This window comes from Salvia hispanica, chromosome 5, assembly GCF_029641045.1.
Source record: "Salvia hispanica isolate PSC_SH4W2 chromosome 5, Shi_PSC_v1, whole genome shotgun sequence".
NCBI lineage: Eukaryota > Viridiplantae > Streptophyta > Magnoliopsida > Lamiales > Lamiaceae > Salvia > Salvia hispanica.
In genome coordinates this window covers 37519274-37525273 of record NC_142696.1, presented here as the reverse complement: position 1 = coordinate 37525273, position 6000 = coordinate 37519274, and the positions used below count along the sequence as shown (strand labels likewise).

Genomic DNA, 6000 nt, shown 5'->3' with positions numbered 1-6000 from the left:
AAATAACTAAGAAATCCTAAACTTATGTAAAGAAAATAACTAAAAAGATAATAAGCAAAAATAACTAATATTTTTTCCATCTCCTAATTCTATTAACTAGGAAATAAATAAAACAAAAAATATACTTTTCTGAGCCTCCAAGACTTGTCTTCTATAACTGCATCAAACTCTCAATGCTAGCACTGAACATGCTTGACATATAATGGCTGAACACATATTCTATAAACCAACTTTCGTTTATCTAAGAACCCTACGGATACGTGAAACTCAAAGATCAAACTTCTATAAGCACATGACGTCCATTATCGTATTATCCTCTAAAAAATTCTAATTAATAATTAAACCCCAAAGATCTATCTTATTCAAACTAAAAGAGACTGTTTAAATAAGAATAAAGATCTTTTCCATTGCTTTTTAGTATCTGCAAAGCCCAGAAAAAAAATTGGAGAAAAAATGGTGAGGTCTGGTAGAAGGTATGCAATTGCAGTTAGAGCATTAACTCTACATAATTATCTCTTCATATTTACAAATTTATGTATTGCTTTACAAAAATGAACTTGTATTGCAGTTGTTTTCTTCTTATTCTGAATTATCCCTATTTTTTCTTTGTTGTGCAGTGTGCAGAAGATCTTGGATGAAATCTGATTCTGTTTTCTGTTGATTTATGTTGTGTAAATGTAATAGTTAGAATCATAAATAAATACAATAATAAACACAAACAACTAACTAAAAAAATACAAAGTGAAGCGATGTAAAAAAGAAAAATGTTAGAGCTAACGAACCTTAATGATTAGCAAAATAAACACAAACTAAAAATCAATAAATAGTTAAGCTATGTAAAAACAATTGGTGGATAATGTTCACATACCTTAAATATCTATACCTTAAATATCTGCAAAATATAAATGATCAAGATAACCATTGAAATATCTATAAAAAAATACAAAGATGAAAAAAGATATGAAAGTAAATGTAGAGAGAGAAGAACCTGTAATTTTTGAATGTGTGTTGTTGCAACTGATATTTATAGAGCAACTTTCTAAATAACTTTTGAGTTTTAAATTTCAAATTTCAATTTTTTTTGCTCTAAAATGAACAAATTTCTCCTTTTTTTTTTAGCTTCAAGCAACCCCTCCATTTTGAAGGGTGGAAAACCCACATTATTTTTAGGAGGGAAAGTCCACGTTTTTTTTGGGTGGGAAAACCTACTTTTTATTTGGGTGGGAAAACCTTATTATGCAATGAGTTTCATATGCATACATTGTATTGTGCATATATATATAAATGATGTGATGTTTAGTTAACTTTACAACTAAAAATGATGCTATTAACTACTGGTTTAAATCCTTAAAGGTGGTGGGGTCATTTTAACTATTGGTCAAAGCATGGAAGTGTGAGTTGGCATATGACATTTGCAAAATTCCTCCCAGAACTGAAATTTGAAAATGAGGAGTCTCCCATAATTTCAGAATTAGAATTTTATCTGATAGGTTTTGAATTCCCACCAGTATTATATATCAGATTTAAGAGGATAACATTTAAAAAAAGATTTATTTTATTCATTGGGTAATAATATAATTATTGTTTCCAAGTCTTTATCGTGTAGCTTGAGAGCCTCAATGAATGAGATTTGACTACTCTGACTTCCCTTTATTCTATGTATGAAATCAATGGGCAGGAAAATGGATTTTGTTGTATGTTGCATTTATATATTTATGTCTTATTATTATATTATTATAAATTTTGTAAAAAATTATTAAAAATGACAAAATAAAATAAAAATAAATACACAAAAGTCATAATTAAATTGTAACAATTCAAATATGAATAATCTTAGGAACGTGTGAAAGTTTAAGAATTAGAGAACATGTCATTCTCATTATCTACAGTAAATAAATTTTAAAAAATGAGAAATTGTAAAATAGAAAGAAGATTACATGCAAAGAAAAATAGAGATTTTTTTTTAAATAGAACTATAGCAAATGTGATCTCTATTTGTAGAGACTAAAAAAAATGTGAATTTTGGTATAATTTATATATAAATTTAATTTATATAAAAGCTATTTGAATATTAAATAAAACATTTATTCACCAATGACATTGTAACAAATGACATAATCACACCACTTGGTCTTATTTTATGCATCAGTGAAGACTTGTAACTATTGGATTATATATAAATGTGATTTTATTGATTTGACAATTCTTTATGTTATATATTCATATCAATCATGTGTTAATATTGTATATTATAAGTTGATATAATTTTATAATATACTTATCAATATTTCTTGAAAATGGACGGGAAAATGGATTGATTGGTATTCTGCTTTTTATATACATATAGATATTGAGTTCATGGCTTAACAAAAGTTGCCTTTTTATTGGAATCGTCCATTCATGCGGCTATTATATTTCAGAATCGTCCATTCATTTTCTCAATGCGGCTATTATTATTTCAGAATCGTCCATTCATTTTCTCAATGCGTCTAATATTATTTACTTTACTTCTTATTGAGAATAACAATAAAAGGTTAATATGAGATAAGAAGAGTATGTTAGACTTTAGAATCAATTTATGTTACTTTGATTAATAATTGGTGTAATATTTGTACTAAGTGGGAATATTACATGCCAATCCTTTGTGGGTATTTTAAAGTGGGAAAGAGAAGAAAATAAAATAGCATTATGCATTTTTAGCAAAATACTCTGTTTTTTTTTTTTTCAATAAATTCTCTGTTTTTTTTTCATTAAACATTAAAATGTAATAGGATGTGTTTGTAGTTGATCATTTTGTAATAGAAAACAGTTTCTAATTGACGCGCGTGTTCTTTGTGTGCAATTTTTAATTCCAAAACTTATTTGATTATATAAGTTTTTATTGGTATAATAAATTGTTATTGTGTATCTTTATGAATTTTGAACTTAATATACAGATATTGTTTCTCATCCTAATAAATTATTATTATCTTTAGTTAAGATAATTAACACAATTAATAATTTTTCTTAGAATTATTTCACCAAACTACGCTTAATAAAAGTAGCAAATAATAACATGGGTTAATTTATTCATTTTGTACCATATCATTTGTCTGACCGTAGAGTTGGTGGAGTGACGAGCAAAATTTCAACCCTACCTACTATTTGATGCTGTCTGTACCACATGGTTAAACAAAATGGGTATATATTTTACTTTTTGTAAAATTAAATAAATATTTATGTCGTATCCAAAAAGAGGAATCTGTAGTGGTTTGATACTCTTGTAGTGGTTTGATACTCTAAGATCAGTGGTACTATGATTTCTTACAATAATTAATGATCTCCCTCCATACAAGATAATTTTTATTTTATTAATCAATTCATCCAAATTACTCTAGCTCATTTTTATTTATATAAATTTCTTAATTTTTTTCTCTCTTTGTTTCACCTATTTTAACAGATGCATATTAATATATGAAAGGAGTCAAGGAGTATTAATTTCTCTTTCTCTTTTTTTTTTTTTTATAAATTCAGAAAAATAGTAGCGTCATGGTTTCGCATAGCCTTTAAAAATAGGAGTAGTTACATAGCATAACGCAGTGGTGGAGTAAATATTTCTATTACTATATTTATATCCCCTATTGCTTTTCATAATCTCTGTGCTACATTTGTTACTAACACACTCCAAATTCATTTGAATAAATAACACGATAATAAAACTTCCATAATACTCACCAGTTGAATCAACATCAACCAAAATAAAACCACATCATCTTTGAGAAATTGACAGCTATTACAATCATGTAGATAGAGTAAGACTAGAACTGCAACCAAAATGCGAAAATGAAGATTAGTAGTAAAACACGCTTACTCCAATCAACCATGGTTATTTGAAAAAGAGCAAAGGTAAAACTAAAAGCGCTAATAATGCAACACATAAACATTATACTCAACAACAGCATCCCCAGTTTTGAAGTCAAAGAAATGAGTCCTCGCCTGAGCGTACCCCCTCGCAAACCGGAAAACGCCGCTTCCGCCGACGACCGGCATCTCCCTCACGGCGTTGAACACCGCGTTCCGCCCCAGCACGCTGAGCGTGCTGCCGTTGAACTTACCCGCCACAAAGGCGAAATTCAGCGCCATGAGAAGCCCCACCTCGGTCAAATCGGCGGAGCCGTACAGCCCCTGAGCTCTCCCCACAATCTCGGACCTCGTGTAGTTGGGGCCGGAGGTGAGGGGGTCGTCTATCATCGCCACGAAGCCGAAGCTTGTGGCGGAGGAGTTGGTGGTGGCGGCCTGGGCGATGCGGACGGCCGTGGGGTGGCGGCCGCTGACGATGTCGTGGAAGTAGAAGTGGAGGTGGCTTAGTTTCTCTCTCCCCATTGCTCGTTTGCTGAGGTTTGTGGAGAATTGATGGGAGTCTGTGGGGTTGAGAAGGGATGAGAGGGTGAGGATGGTGAATGCGAGGATGGTGGTGGCTCCGGCCATGGCGGATTTGAGAGAGGGGAGATGTGTCTTTGAGAGTTATGGGAATGAGGGAATGAATAAGAAGTAAGACGAGGGATTGGTATCTCTATCTCCTTTATTTTGTACAGAGTTTAGGTGGTTAAGAAAAAAATCTCTTCAAGAATGCATAATAATTTAGTAATGTGGTTGTAGGCCCACATGCAAGTAATAAATACTCCATTTGGGCAAGCCACATTCATAAGTTTGTAAGTATAAAGTATAGTATACTCGCGTCCTATTTTAGGTTGGAGCATTTTTTATTTTGCACGGGTAGTGTTGTTTTATGTGTTGTAGTATTAACAAATTTTAAATATAATTGTATGGATTTGTGTTAAAATGACAACACCTCTTAAAGTGACGTCGTGACACCACATATAAAGCAATATTATAAACGCTACACATCATATAGATTGTTGTACAATAGCGGTGTTGGATATTGCTGGCCGAGAAAAATTGTTGTATAGTGTACAATATATTGCTGGCCGTCTTTTTTAGATTTTTTTTTCTACGTGACAGCTTATTATTCGTTTACGTATACAAATGATTGATTATGAATGGTGGTATGGTGTTATTTTAATAGGTGGTGACACTCTAACACTCCCCTAATCATATTTATATCAACTTCGTATTATCTCCATAATTAAGTACGACAATTTCATGTCCTTACTAAGTCCACCTAACGAGTTAAATAAAATTAATTTGACACTAACATATCAATAGACACATATTGTAACAAATATAAATTGTACAACCAAATTAGCATATAATTTTCTCCGACTACAACAAACGAGGTGGAGTACCACTGACATACACACACATCCGGGATAAGATCCTCTGCAGTGTGGAGTAAACACAACACCGTGCTGTGCTAATAAAACGATGTCGCTTTACTTTTCATGCTGTTTTTTCTTTTGTTCCTTTTTACATTTCCTTTCTATATACAGTAATTTAATATACTAATAGTAACTAGAATTAATCAAATAGGCTGCATTCTTTTTTCTTCCTTTTTATATTTCTGTTTATTGATACTTCTCTTTATTATACTCCATATGTTTACAATATTTAAGTTTAATCAACCATTTTACAACATTTGTTTATAATAGAGAAATGCAAGCTTGCAAAATAACTTTTTTTTAATATATTGAAACACTAATCTGAAATTTAAATTTAATAAATTAATCATATAAAAGGAATTGGATCCCTTAATTCCATAATTGTTTTTTAGTTTTAAATTCAGATCAGTTTTTTGGTATATTAAAAAAAATAAAAATACTATTATCACTGACATGACGGAGCTATGGAGACCTTAAGATCACAGGTTCAAACCCACCACCCGCTAGGAGATTTTCGGCCTTAATCCGCAAATCCGATCGAATAGTATAAGTCGGATTCCGCTAAAGGCGGGTTCGATATACATGTGGTTAAACCTAAAAAAGCTACTCCATCCGTCCCATAATAGATGTCATACTTTCCTTTTTAATTTATTTTACAAAAGATGCCACATTTCCATTTTTG

At 31.1% G+C, this 6000-nt stretch overlaps 1 pseudogene; it reads right to left on the bottom strand.

Annotated features, from left to right (window-relative positions):
• Positions 1-3699: 3699 nt before the first annotated feature.
• Positions 3700-4564, bottom strand: LOC125190233 (dirigent protein 22 pseudogene; annotated as a pseudogene).
• Between the last annotated feature and the right edge of the window lie 1436 nt (positions 4565-6000).